At 39.5% G+C, this 15,435-nt stretch overlaps 1 long non-coding RNA gene across 2 annotated transcripts in view; it reads left to right on the top strand.

The window, feature by feature from the left end:
* LOC145720350 (uncharacterized) overlaps nt 1-13,604 on the top strand; it is a 30,469-nt gene extending 16,865 nt beyond the window's left edge. The window contains exons 1-3 of one of the 2 annotated variants that reach the window (XR_014143268.1): nt 1,636-2,534; nt 10,705-10,754; nt 12,834-13,604. This is a non-coding gene — a long non-coding RNA (uncharacterized LOC145720350). Of the gene's footprint in view, nt 1-1,635; nt 2,535-10,704; nt 10,755-12,833 lie in introns of those variants that run through there. The other variant, XR_014143267.1, reaches the window with a different exon arrangement.
* Nucleotides 13,605-15,435: the final 1,831 nt, after the last annotated feature.

Genomic DNA, 15,435 nt, shown 5'->3' with positions numbered 1-15,435 from the left:
CCACCCTCTACGTATATACAGAATGAGGCCAGTTTGCCCATGCTCATTAAGGTGGATAAGAAAAGACAAGCTCATCTTAGCTCTTCTCTATCCACGACAGAGTGTAAGCTGATTCTAAGTTTCCAGGAATGTGTTCTCTAAACATGAGAACTTCTAGACTCCTCTCTCCTGTGGAAAGGTGTTTAAGATGGTTCTCATTCATGGCGTATAACATGAAAAGGGTTAACATAAGAAGAGACATTCGAAAGATGTAGTTCATCTGAAGTAAAACAGACCATTTTAAGAATTTATTACCTCCCTTCCCAAAACTGGAGGCTTTGAGAGGTTCACTGACTTCACTTGGATGTCTAATAAAAGAGAGGTCATGCTAGAATCTCTGGGTTCTCAAGTTACTCTTCCAACCACAAGACCACATTTCCTTCCTCTCTTACTGATACGCAGAGAGCAATGTAAAATGTAAGCAGCTGGGGTGGGAACAAGGGCATGAAGGAAAACACCACAATGTTACTTAGCAAGTGTGCAAAATAAAATCTGAATTTAAATGACTCTTTTCAGGCATTGCTTTGTAAATTCGATAGGCTGCTCTCACCATGTAATTTAAATCAATGAAACAGTTTATTAAAAACCTACCATAGCTAGGCACTGTGAGAAGTACCAGGGGTATGAAGCATGCACAAAACGAAGTCCCTACTGTCATGTGCTAAAAAGCGTCACTGAAGAACAATGAGGAGCAGGGTGGTAGATGTTTCCAGCCCAGATGCCTTTTGTAGGCTGGGGCAGCCATCCTTCAGCAGCTGCGAGTGCCTTGGCTAACAGCTTAGAGCTGAGACTTTCTCCAGCGACCTGACCTGGGCTAAGTAGGGCTATTTCACTGGAGACCCCTGAGAGGTTATACCCTCCCTTCTCCAAGGGTAACCAAGGACTGACTCATTTTCACTCTTTCATATTTTTCCCAGCTTTTACCTGGGACCGTATCCTTACACAGCTCTTTTCTATACTGCTCCTTCCCCTCCTTACATTCAGGTTTTTCCTAAAAAGCGTTCACTTGGTAAAGTATACATATCAGAACCCCTTCTTAGGCTCTGCAGCTACAAAACCTGACAGGTGTTGTTTGAGGTTACTGAATAGGTTCCTAGATGCTTTGTTTAGGGTAAGATTAGGAACGTTATGTATGTCTGTAAAAGTTTTAATAGCCCAACATTTAACATGCTGACTCACATCACCTCTATTTTTCTTCTAAAGACTAAACAATCTAGTTTTTCAATGTGACTTTTTAATATTTGTTGTCACTTAGAGATATTCTTTGGGGAGTGGACTAACAGAACATTAAATATGTATGTATCTACCTGAATGATTTGGGTTTTAGTACTTTCCCACAATTGTGTGGTCATTAAAAGTCCTTCAGTCAAGAAATGTTTTTCCATGCTCCTTACAGAATAATAGAATAGAACCTATCTAGCGGGAAACTGGTAGCATTCCTATAGAGGCAATCATCCCTAGCAAAGCTCTTACAACGTGTTGGGAGATTTAGCTATTGTATTCCTTATTCATGCATCTCAACAAGTGAGTTTGTAACCACATGATAAAGAACAGAATCAATGGAAACCTTATTAAAATTAAAATTATTTTTATGATAATGCCAGTTTCTTTCTGGCAGAGGTAATTTCTGCTGTCCATTCTCCTAACTCTCACAGCAATCACATGCTCCTTTTCAACTCTCCTGTGTCATCACAGCAAAACTATTGCACCACCAAATCCTAAATATTAACAAGTTAGGTTAAATTATTAGAGACAAATTAAAATACTAGAGCCATCTCAAAAATGTGTTTCTCCTCCCATACTGCACAAGGATGATTGATTATTTAAAGACAAAAACAAGGCAGTGTTAAAGAAAAAATTGTTCATGACACTTGTTAGAGACGATAAGGCAGACTTTACTCAAGTGGGGGCTACCTCAGTGGACTTCTGTAGTTGAGGAGGTAGATCTGACTCAACTCTGACTCCAATAAGGACAAGCCAAGGAAGGTGGGGAAGTCCGTGGATGGAAAATTACTAAGAGGAAACATTATGGGTTAAGGAGGAGTCTTGGCTAGCAGGTTCAACAGAATTCTGGCTATAGGCAGGCCAGGGGGATAAGATATCAGTAAACTGATTTAGTAGAATTCTTGTTCAAACTGGATTCTACAAGGACGAAGAGGGAAACCCAAGGTCTAGCCTAGTCCAGTAGAGAGCTCATAGGAGGCTGGTTAAAATTAGGTCAAGGAAAGGGTCTTCATCAGAGGTAACCAAGAGACAGTGGAGGTTATGAAGTTAGTGCGACAGTAACTAACCCCTAGGATGGCCAATGGTATTCTAAGAGCCTTGCAATGTTAATTAATCTTCACAATAATCATGAGTGGATAATGTTACTATTCCCATTTTGCAGGTGAGGAAACTGAGGCACAGAGAGTTTAAGCAACTTTCCCTAAGCCTCCCAACTACTGACTGAAGGATTTAAACCTAGGAAGTCTGGTTACGAGTCCATAGTCTAACCGGTAAGACATACTGTCTTTTTGTGCTAGAGATAAATAGGATTAAAGTCTACAATCTGATTATAGATGTTATAGCTGACAGAATGAGCTGGAAGCTCTGACAGAATAATTTATAATCTCCTTTCGTTGGTTACCGTACCATAGTTACAGACAGAATTTTAGATTAAGTAGGTCAGTTTCTAAGATGATTTGCAGCCCCTTAAATGAGAAGGGAGCTGAAAGTATGGGTAATACTTATTAAAATGCATGTAAACACCATGCAGTGACCTGCAAACTCAGGAGTTGTGACTAGCCTTATTCTGCTAGAGAGATCAGGGAAACAGGAAGGTAGGGTGCATGGACAGAAGAATGCAGTGGTTACACATAGAGAAACATGATGGAGACACAGAAGACATCCAGGCTCTTTCTGAGGCTGAGCATCTCTTTAAGCTTCTATGAGATGTCTCTGCAGTTTATAACAAATTCTCCCTGCTTGCTTAATTTAATTCAACTGGATTTGTGTTTTTGTAATTAAAGGAATGCCCACTTGTCTTATTACCCTAATGGTTTGCAGTTCAATTGTTTTTCTTTTTTTGAACCAGGAGGAAAAAGTAACAAATTCTCCAGCTACACAGTTCCCTCTGGCCTTATCGCCTCTGTATTTTATGTATTTCATGGCTTGTGGAAATGGAAATCTTGTCAACTTTGTTCCCATTGCACCTAATGTGTGGGAGCATCGTTGGTATACATGCTTAAATGAGAAATAGGACTTAAATTGAGATAATGATGGGAAAGCAGCTAGCATGATGCCTTCCCCAGTAGGCTGGAGTTAATTGGGTTCCAATGGTTACAAGGAACACTCAAGTTATTAAAACAAAACAAACAAACAAACAAAAACAGTTCTTGGAAGGAAATACATAGACAAAAAGAATCTCAGCTAAGAGCTGAGAGGCCTGGCATGGCAACTCTAAGACTGGATTTTCTAGTCAGCCTTTCAGTAGGTGTTGGTTGCCCTCTACCATCATGGAGACCTGGTTCTTCTTTATCTCTTACTGCTTCTGCCAGCTCTACTGACCAAATTGTTCACCCTCTCTTCAGTCCCCTTTCCCTACCTCATCATTTTCCCTCACCCTTTGTGTCTCTTTTCTTGTAACTTCAGCTTATTATAGCTTTTATATGCTTGTAACATATTACAGCCCTGACTACCCCCATTTCTTTCTTTTTTTTTCTTTTTTTAAAGATTTTATTTATTTGAGAGAAAGCACAAGTTGTGGAGTGGGAGGAGGAGCAGAGGGAGAGGGAGAAGCAGGCTTCCCGCCGAGCAGGGAGCCTGACTTGGGGCTCGATCCCAGGACCCTGAGATCATGACCTGAGCTGAAGACAGACGCTTAAACAACTGAGCTACCCAGGTGCCCCGTGACTACCCCATTTCTGATCTGAATGTTTTTTCACCTCTCAGCTTCTATGTCATCTACACTTGCTGATTCTTTTCTTTCCTCTAGTTAGGTTTTTCTTTTTTTCAAGTTTCTATTTAAATTCCAGTCAGTTAACATAGTGTTATATTAGTTTCAGGTGTACAATATAGTGATTCAGCACTTGCATACATCACCCAGTGCTCATCACAGCAAGTTCATTCCTTAATCCCCATCACCTAGTTAATCTCCCATCCCCCACCCACCTCCTTTCTAGTAATCATCAGTTTGTTCTCCATGTTAAGAGTCTGTTTCTTAGTTTGCCTCCCTCTCTCTTTCTCCCCCCTGTGCTTGTTTGTTTTGTATCTTAAATTCCACATATGAATGAAATCATATGGTACTTGTCTTTCTCTAACTTATTTCACTTAGCATAATACTCTCTAGCAGCATCCATGTCCTTGCAAATGGCAAGATTTTATTCTTTTTATGGCTGAGTAATATTCCATTGTATATATATACCACACCTTCTTTATCCATTCATCAGTCAATGGACACTTGAGCTGTTTCCATAATTTGACTTATTGTTTCCATAATGCTGCTATAAACATCAGGGTTCATGTATCCCTTTGAATTAGCATATTTGTATTCTTTGGGTAAATACGTAGTAGTACAATGCTGGATCATAAGATAGTTCTATTTTTAACTTTTTGAGGAAACTCCATACTACTTTCCAGAGTGGCACCACTAATTTGCATTCCCACCAACAGTGCAAGAGGGTTCCTTTTTCTCTACATCCCAGCCAACACCTGTTGTTTCTTGTGTTGTTGATTTTAGCCATTCTGACAGGTGATACCTCATTGTAGTTTTGATTTGTATTTCCCTGATGATGAATGATATGGAGCATCTTTTCATGTGTCTCTTAGCCATCTGGATGTCTTCTTTGGAAGAATGTCCATTTATGTTTTCTGCCCATTTTTTAATTGGATTATTCATTTTTTGGGTATTGAGTTTTATAAGTTCTTTATAGATTTTGGATACTAACCCTTTATCAGATATGTCATTTACAAATATCTTCTCCCATTCCATAGGTTGCCTTTTAGTTTTGTTGATTGTTTCCATCACTGTACAGAAGCTTTTATTTTGAGGTAGTCCCAATAGGGTTTTTTTGCTTTTGTTTCCCCTGCCTCAGGAGACATATCTAGAAAGATGTTGCTATGGTTGATGTCAAAGAAGTTACTGTCTGTGTTCTCTTCTAGGATTTTTATGGTTTCAGGTCTCATATTTAGGTCTTTCATCCATTTTGAATTTATTTTTGTGTATGGTGTAAGAAAGTGGCCCAGTTTCATTCTTTTGCATGTTGTTGTCTACTTTTCCCAATTTGTTGAAAAGACATTCTTTTTCCCATTGGCTATTCTTTCCTGCTATGTCAAAGGTTAATCAACCACATACTTGTGGGTTCATTTCTGGGTTTTCCATTCTGTTCTATTGATCTATGTGTCTATTTTTGTGATTCTTTTTTTAAAATTTCAACTTTGGAATTTTGGAGAGAGGGAGTCTGATTTCTTGTTAATCTCTGTTTCACAAGAGCTCTTGCATTAATGTCCTTATAACATTCTGGTTGCTATGAGCTGCTATATTGGGTGCCCTCAGTCCAAAGTCATAGCTAGACAATAACAGGGATACCAGGTGTTATGAAAGAGCCGTATGGTCTCACGGTAAATCATGGCAGCCTAGAGCTTTTCTCTCTCAGGAGAGACCTTGGACATGATTCATTTGTTTAATACAGCTCTCAATAGGATCTTTCTTTCTTTCTTCCTCTCTCTTTCTTTCTTTCTTGCACAGTGACTGGGGAAACATCTTTCCAGAAATGCTCAATCTTTCACATTTGTATTGTCCTTATATATATGCAAACTTCCCAGAAGATGACTTGTGGCTAGATGTTTTTTCAGTTGTCTTGTGCAATACTTATCAAAGTGTGGTCAATAAATTTCTGGGGAGATCGTCTCTGGAGTCTGTGAGGTCTAAATTATTTTTATTATAATACTAAGATGGTACAATCTTACAATACTGTTTCTCTATGTCAACATTTGCACTAATGGTACAAAGCAATGGTGGTTAAAATTGCTGGCATCTCAGCATGACTCAAGGCAGTGGCGCCAAATTGTACTAAGAGTATTTGTATTTTCTCACTGCCATGCATTCGCAGTAAAAACCAAACAAGGAAGATAAGAAAGAAAGAAAGAAAAAGAAAAGAAAAGAAAGCCAGTTTCCCTTAAGAATGTCCTTGATGGACTGTTGAATCTCAGATCTGTACCTCTGAAACAAATAATGCAAGATATGTTAAGAAAAAAAAAGAAGAAGAAGAAGGTAGCGGGAGGGGAAGAATGAAGCGGGGGAAATCGGAGGGGAGGACGAACCATGAGAGACGATGGACTCTGAAAAACAAACTGAGGGTTCTAGAGGGGAGGGGGGTGGGAGGATGGGTTAGCCTGGTGGTGGGTATTGAGGAGGGCACATTCTGCATGGAGCACTGGGTGTTATGCACAAACAATGAATCATGGAACACTTCATCTAGAACTAATGATGTAATAATGTATGGGGATTAACATAAGAATAAAAAAAAAAAAAAAAAGAATGTCCTTGATGGAATGGTAAAATAAATTGTATTGAATCTTGACACATGGTTATGTATTTTTAAATATTCTATGTAAAAAATGGGAAATATGCATAAAGAACTTCTGCTGGAGAGAGAAAAGTATAATAGTTGCCTTGAGTAAAAGCACTTGTGCAGTTGTTTGAGATGCAAGCTGAACAAGTTGCTTTTCTCATGGAACATCATTGCTTGAAAAAATGGCTAACATAAAATGATGGTTACTCAGACTTGGGCATTGACCAACATTTTATTTAAAAAAAATGTATGACGTGAACCTGTCACTTACAGAAAAACGACTGATGGTGCTTTTTGCCAATGAGAAAAATAGGAGTGAAAATTAGAATTTTGGGAAACTTGTCTCCACCACAGTGAGCTTGGTAGTTTCCCAGTACTTAAAGACTTTACTGATAAGATTGGTGGTGATATTAGTGAAAATAATTTTTGACATTGTATAATGAAATATGTCAACATTTGGAAGATCTGCATAACTCAGGGAAACAATACTTTCCAAATAACCCGTGTTTTATTTTACAAAATTATGCTGGGTAAAAGATCCACTCAAAATGCAAGGTAGACCGATGGATATTCTTGTAACAGAGTTTAAATATATGGTTTCAGGTTCCACATTATAACTAACCTTTAGGAAACTGCCACTTTTTGAGTTTTAGGGTATTATCAAAGAAGAGTGTCCTCAATTATCTGAAATGGCTAATAAAATATACACTCTTCCTCCTTTTCCAAATAACATATGTGTGGGGACACACTTTCATCATATACTTAAAATAGCATATCACAACAGAATGAATGTTGAAGGAGATATGAGAATCCAGCTGTCTTCTGAGAATTCATACATTAAGAGATTTGCCAGAATGTAAAACAATGATCCTCTTCTCATTGTTTTTTGTTTTGAAAAGTATAGTTATATTTTATAAAAATGTTTTTTATGTTAACAAGTAGTGGGATTTCTGTTACTTTTAATGGAACTAAGAAATAAAAATTTTAAGAATTTCTCAGTTCTAATTTCTAATGCTATAAATATATATAGATATAATTTACATAAACCAAAGTTCTTTAAGTTCCCCAATAATATTTAAGAGTGTAAGGCAATGGTGTGTTGGAGCTGGCTGGCACTGGCTCATGGGAACCAATTGTACAGATCTCCTTCCAGCTCTGTGTTCAATGACATCATGTGGATGGCTTGAAATCCGCCATGGAGGAAGTGTTTGCAAAACAAAAATCAGCATATGCTACAAATCAGAGCTTTTCTTCTTTTTTTTTTAAGCTGTTTATTCAACATTTACCAGTATGTTACTCTCCAAAGGAACCCCAAGATCAAAATATTGGTGAACCCTGGTCTGGTGGCTACTCTATCTCTGTCCTCTGTCATCTTCCCATGGGGAAACTTCCTAGATTATTCTCATTTGATAAATATTCACTGAATGTCTCTATTTTCTAGGTATTATCTTGAGAAATGGAGATGCCAAGATGAATAATTTGAAATATAGAGTTCCCCATTTAGCAGGGCTATGAGAAAACAGACATCCACAAAATTATATGACAATTGTTGTGCCAGGAACTGTTAATGGTAGTACAACGGGGGAGAAATTTCCTGCCTAGAGTCGGGGATGGGGGGAGGTGAGGGAATCCTGGGAACGTGTGTCTGTATCAGTCAGCATCCGGTCAGGAGATAAAAACCACACCAAAATTTAACACAAGGAATTATTAACCAGGTACGAAGTTGTTAACTAGGGAACTGAAAAGACAAAAGATAAACACTAAATTATTAGGGAAGTAACAATTGCTGGGAGCAGCTACCACTCCAATCCTGGTGGACTAAAGAGATTTTGGAAGTATTAAAACTTAGAAGATCGGGTGGGGCCCCATGGAGCTGAAATTCAGGTATCAGAGCCTGAGGTAATGCTCAGGCGACGCCGGCATCTCTCAAGTTTGGAAGAGGAGCCCTTTGGGCTAGAAGCCAGATGTCTGAGGAAGGGGTGCCTGCGGACAGCTGTTGTCTCTAAAGCAGAGCAAAATGAGGATGGTTCTACAGGTAGAGGAAAGACTGCAAATGGAGTTAAGCTGCTGCTCTGGGAGGAGAAGGAATGGCACCTCAAGGGTGAAGGAATGATGCTAGGGCAATGCTCCCAGGCACAGAAAGCAGCGGAAAGAAAACACGTGGCAAGTCCCCTCATCCCTCTCCAGCTTTGCTGTATCCTTCTAGAATACCTTATTGGTGGAGCCTAACAGGAAGCTAGCTGGCGGAGCAGAAATGTGGGGGTTCCTGTAAAAGCATCATGAAACAAGAGTATAGATGGGTGCATTTGCTGCTGAGAGAGAATAGCTTACTGACTGACACAGTCTATCCTTGGCTACCCAGCATCCATACGCACCCTGGTGCTCCATCTAACTGATGGTGAAAAGAACTCTATTTCCACTTAGCCAGACTCAACTATTCTTTGTCTAAATGAAGAGATCTTTCCCTTCTTGTCAATTGAGGAGACACACAGTGCTAATAATCGTTGAATCAGTTTCTGGGAGTCGGTCACGCCACCTATGCCTGGACCATGTCAGGTATCCCTTAAAGTCAGTAATAGTCTCACCCGAATGTTCTTCTCTCGAAGACTAACTTATAAAGTTAACCTCCAGCAAGACTTTTGTAAAACAGTAAGGGGAAGAAGGACAGAGAATGAAATTGTTTTTTTCTCTTTCTGTATATGCACAGAAGCACACATTCATAATAAGCAAGGCAGAAAATGTACAAAGCTGCCACAGTCTTTATTTCTAAACCTGGTCATGGACCATAGTTGTTATTAATAATTTCTCTCTTCCTTTCTATTTTTCATTTGTCCTCAGGTAGGCTCTCAGCTGATAGGACTACAATCTAAACTTTGAGTACTGAAGCATCTGAATATTCAGTTGTCTGTCCTGACTTTTTTTTTTTTATGGCTGTCATTTTCTATTAATTTGAAGCAGTGAGAGGCTCCTCAAAGAACCCCCCTGGCTTTAGACATAGTCCCCCCAGCCTCCATTGGGCAGCCCAGTTCAGTTGTACCTCAGTACTCTGAATGTATCATTCCAGTAGTCTAGAGTATACAGTCAGCCAGTAGCAAGAGGATTCCCAAAGAGTCAGGTGTCAATCTCAACTTCTAGTTCACTGGAGTCATTGTTACATCCCCTGGCAAAATCTTCTGCCCTTCGGAACCAAGATCTCCAAATCAACAGAACTGAAAATTGCAAGGATGGGTAGCAGAACTTCTGGGAGTGGTCTTTAAGTGTAATATTGAGGGGATGCATTTTCGCTTCCTCCTTGATTCCTGAACCCATGTATTTTGGTTACGGAAGGGACAGCACTATATACTAGTTGCTGATTTAGAGTATTTTTTACCTTATATGCTAGAACCCCATCACTTAGTAGACATTGTGAATTCAGGAGGCTATCCCACCATTCCTGTAAGCTAACTGCTTCTGAGTGATAGTTATGTGGTAAGACCAGTGAATTCCATGGGCAAACCCATTGCTGCACTTCTTTGGTTGTTGTGAAATGAATTCTTTGACCAGAAGCAACATTGTACAGAATGCCATGATGGTGAATAAAGCATTCTGAAAGTTCGCAAAGGGTGATATTTGCAAAAGCATTACAACCAAGGAAGGCAAATCTATATCCGAAATATATGTCTATTTTAGTGGGGACAAATCTCTGCCTCTTCCATAATGTAGGGAACCACTGTAATTAGTTTGCACCTGGTAGCTGGGTGGTCCCCCAGGGGGACTCAGTGTTGATCCCTTATGTTGGTCAATTATGCGGTCATCGATAATAGTGGCTAGGTCAGTCCATGTTGTTAAGTCCACAAATAGCCTCCATTCTTGCAACTGTGACCACATTATACATGGGCCCAGTGAGCAAGCCCTGTAGTGGACGGTGAAGGAAGCTGATTGATATATACAGACTGCCTTTTTTTTCTACCTACACGATTACTGAAAGCCTCCTCTGTGATGGATGCTCTTTGGAGGGTATTCACAAATAACTTCACACTCTGTGCTTATTATGGGAGATGCATAGACACATCTTTGCCACAGACCCCTTCTCATTATTATTTTAATCTTTTTTTTTTTTTTTTTTTTTTTTTAGCCAAGTCCCTGAACATCGGCCAAACTGTCATCAATCACCCATGAACCAGGGTAAGTCCATACTTCTGGCCATCTGTCAGTTCAGAAAAAGTGGTCATCTAAAAATATGACTCGAAGTTCTGCCTTTGGGGTGCATTTTCCTTTACCACTGTCCAGAGACACCCCTGAGTAGAACTATAATGCTGCAACTGTCTATTCCAGTTTGTCCCAGGATATTGTTTTACTATCTGTAAATCGGGACTGAGCTTCTTCATTCTCATTCAACTGGTAATAAGAAACTCCCCTATGTGGCTATAGATATTGATTGAAGAAGGACCAGGAGTTGATATTGAAGGAGTATAAGCTACCTGCTTAGGCAATTTAATTGTGCCTTCTGGACCTGCTTGGGCTCAATCTCTTATATACTATTTCCATTTGATGACAGATTGCTTCTGCATACACCCAGTCTTATGGCTAGGAAGGTCACCTAGTTCATAATGGGAAATTCAGAATATATGTAAGGCATTCAGTACTTATATCACACTAGAAACTGTTTCTGAAAAGACTTTGATCTGCAGAAGAGGCATGGATTTGCTTCAAAACCTTGAGTTCTACACTTAATTCTCTAATTGTTGCTTGCCAGAGACTTCACACAGCCTCCCATTTGCCACAGACAGTCCAAGTACCATTGAGTTTGCTGGGTCACAAGAAAAGCAGCTTGCCCCCAAGCCTGCACTTGCCCTGATTCCCCTCAACGCTGGCAGATTTGCAGATTACTTGTAAGTGGGACCTAAGTAGCCCACTCAAACATGGCGTATATTACCTCTAAAATCCAAAAAGGTCCACCTAGTGCCTCTTCTTTAGAGGTAGACTGTGCAAGGTGCAGCTATTATCTTCCACTCTGAAGGATACCTTGAGGTGTTCTATACCATTTGATTCCCAGGAACTTCACATATGTAATGAGCCCCTGAATTTTCGTGGGGTTTATCTCCTATTCTCTGGCTCACCTAGTCTGTCTAAATCATAGAAAATACCTGCTACTTCCTCTTCAGGTCCTGATTAAGTCCAACCAATATAATGCCATCAATGCAGTAGACCAGTGTGATTTCATGTGGACTGTCAAGATAATCACAATCTTTGCAGACTATATTATGGCAGAAAGCAAGAAAGTTGACATAGTACTGAGGCTACATCAGGTAAAAGCAAATGGCTTCTGGTGGCCAGTACAAATTGATATGGGAAAAGAAGTATTTTCAAATCAATAGCTTCACACCAGGTGCCAGAGACTCTTGATTTGTTCCAGGAAAGAGGTAACATCTAAATAGCAGCTGCAGTTGAAGGGCCATGATTAAGTCTGCCATACTGGTCAATTATGCGGTCACCGATAATAGTGGCTAGGTCAGTCCATGTTGTTAAGTCCACAAATAGCCTCCATTCTGCAACTGTGACCACATTATACATGGGCCCAGTGAGCAAGCCCTGTAGTGGACGGTGAAGGAAGCTGATTGATATATACAGACTGCCGGTCATTCCCAAGCATCCATCCAACTTCCCTCCGGGTCAACCAAGCAAAGTACATGAGGATACTACAGGTCTCATTATACCTGCTTTTTGTCAGATCTTTGATGTTCCATCTAATCTCTGAAATTCCATCAGGGATGAGGCATTGCTTTTAGATTACAATCCCAGTAAGGATGGGAATTCCAGGGCCTTCCATTTTTATCATAATGGTCCTCACTGTGCAGAGATTCAATGGGATCATTGTAGAACATATGACCCCTATCTCTGAGCTGTTCCACCTGTGTTAGGAGAGAGCTGGGTTATGTACCTCCCACTCAATCATTGGTTGAGGGCTGTTCTCAGGTACAGCCTGAGCACTCTGAGGGCCAGAGAAAATGAACAGGGCGCCTGCAGCTTCTGCTACAAAGTTATTTGAATGGGACGGTTTCTGAGTTCTTTTTCCAACATGATATCCAGTAGGCTATTGGGTTAGTGAGTCAGAAATTCAGTAGAGAAGATTTTAGCTCCTTCTCTGTGCTTCTGTCTTGTGCTCACCTCTATTATAGCATTTACTATATTTGATTTGAATGACCTATCTATGTGCTTGCCTTTTGACCAAACTGTGAAGGGCTGTATCTTTCTTTTTTCCAGGGCTCATCATGATACCTGGTGCACAATAGTTGCTCATTAAGTGCTCACTGAGCCGAAGTGAATGTTTTCTTCCTCATTAATTTTTTTGTGCTGTTTCAGAAAACTTTACAGAAGGGGCAGAGTAACAACTAATATATAACCAAGAGGCTATCAACTGCATTTTGGATACTGGTACCATGCCTAGCAAGTCCCAGTCAAGCTCTCTTTGGGCAGTAGGGAAAACCTTCTTCTGAAAGGAAATTAGAGTGGTCAGAGTCTATAATTAATTTATAGTGTGTATGCTAACATATTTCCAATATTAGGATATAATGTGTTGTAAGCGCATTGAATTGATTGTCTCGCACCCCAAAGTAATGCCAAATCATTTATTGACACCATATACAATTCTTAAAACTTAAAAACTGGCTGATAATATTCATACAGAATATATTGTTCCCTGAGAACAAAAACAATGAATTATCATCAGCAGCGAGGCAAATATATGAATCACACCATTTTTTTTTCCAAATAGGAAATTGATTATCACAACAAACCCATATATGAAAGGAAATAAAACATTTGGCCTGAAACAGAATGTGTGTGTATACTTTAGAGTCATTGAAACCCAGTGATCAAGTTCCCTCAGTTGCATTAACAAATAAACAGGTGTTTGATTCCCAGTACTTGTGTGACTGGTTGGGATAAGATCAGAAGTGACCATGATCTGGTGGGTTCTGGGGACACACAGTGTTACATATTTATGGAGAAATAAAACAATATCTACTTGGTTTACATTACTGTTGTTTTGTATGCCACATACTACAATACACCAAAAATTTTATACTTTTTAATTGTATATCATTTTAGTTTTTGTTTTTGTTTTTGTTTTTTTAGTGGAATCCCATAAAGGGTTAGCATCATCTGGAGCCAGAATTGTTCCAGACAGCTGTCTGCTTTCCCTGGCACATTGCTGATCTGAATTTGGGTCATAATCTTCCTGGGGATGTCTGACCTCAAGGGCTGTAGGGGAAAGTGATTTAAGCCTGTGAGAAGTAGCACATGGCTTTTCTCCATGGTTACCCACTTTGTCCACCTCTCAAAAAACATGGAAAAAAGACAGCTGGGTGGAGACAGCCAAACCCATTTGGTTGTAGAAATGGGCAATAAAGAAGGACAGAGTACAGATTTGTATCTTGAATAAGAAAAAAATAGGTCATGATTGAATTGCCCTTATATGAAATAAGCAAGCATTATTAATTCTTATCCAAACATTTTATGAGTAATAGTCATGAAATTATAGTGATGTTGATCCTTGGGCTTTGCGACAATATTCTTAGCACATGAAATTTCTTTATGTAGTTTGTGTCCAGGTTGGTTCACCCAGTTAACTAATAAGAGCAAGGGTCAGTTTTCATAATGGTCAGTTAGCGCTCTAGAGAGAAAAGATCTGTTCCTTTGCTATAGCTGGGTGCTGTCCAATTCAGGTCTCTCTCAAGTGTAGGCTGTTGATCATATGGACAGTTCAGTATAATCTATTATGATTATTTGAAGAATGACTCAAAGCAATTTTTCTCCTGATATGTGTAATAAGTTACAATAAGAAATAATAGTTACCCTTGCTAAGTCCTCACCATCTACTCTGTGCTTAAGCTTTCCATATGTTATCTCATTAAATCCTCATAAAACTGCGATTTTCAGATAAGAAAAAAGGCTTTAAAAAGTTAAGTCACTTGCCATATGAGTCATACAGATATTAAACAATACAGCTGGAGTTTCAGCCCAAAATAATAATAATAACAATAATTTACATTTGTTTAGCATTTTATGGTTTACTAATGGCATTTATATCTATTCTTCCACCGAATCTTCCCAGTCTTGTGAGATAGTCAGGAGTTATTTCCTATTTTTACAAATATGGGAATGGAGACTTTGAGAGGTCACTCAGCTAGTAGATGTCAGGGACAACATACAGAGCTAAGTGTGCTAGGTTTCAGGTTTCAGGATCTTTCTTTCTTTCTTTCTTTCTTTCTTTCTTTCTTTCTTTCTTTCTTTCTGATTTATTTATTTAAGAGAGAGATATGTGCGTGCACACACACACATGCATATCAGAGGAGGGGCAGAGGTAGAGAATCTTCAAGCAGACTCCCCTGCTGAGTGTGGAGCCTGATGAGGGGCTCCATCCCCCACCGCATGAGATCACCACCTGAGCTGAAACCAAGAGTCAGATGCTCAACCGACTGAGCCACCCAGGTGCAGCTCAGGATCTTTCAACTATGAGACAGCTGAGGTCAGACATATGCATATTTTTAAAATTTTTTTTGTTATGTTAATCACCATACATTACATCATTAGTTTTTGATGTAGTGTTCCATGATTCATTGTTTGTGCATAACACCCAGTGCTCCATGCAGAACGTGCCCTCTTTAGTACCCATCATGAGGCTAACCCATCCTCCCACCCCCCTCCCCTCTAGAACCCTCAGTTTGTTTTTCAGAGTCCATCGTCTCTCATGGTTCATCTTCCCCTCCGATTCCCCCCCTTCATTTTTCCCCTCCTGCTATCTCCTTCTTCTTCTTCTTCTTCTTTTTTTTTTTTTAACATATATTGTATTATTTGTTTCAGA

This window comes from Leptonychotes weddellii, chromosome 2, assembly GCF_054177405.1.
Source record: "Leptonychotes weddellii isolate Sample4059 chromosome 2, ASM5417740v2, whole genome shotgun sequence".
Classification (NCBI taxonomy): domain Eukaryota; kingdom Metazoa; phylum Chordata; class Mammalia; order Carnivora; family Phocidae; genus Leptonychotes; species Leptonychotes weddellii.
The sequence above is the reverse complement of the archived record's forward strand: the minus strand, read 5'-3'. Positions and strand labels throughout refer to the sequence as shown.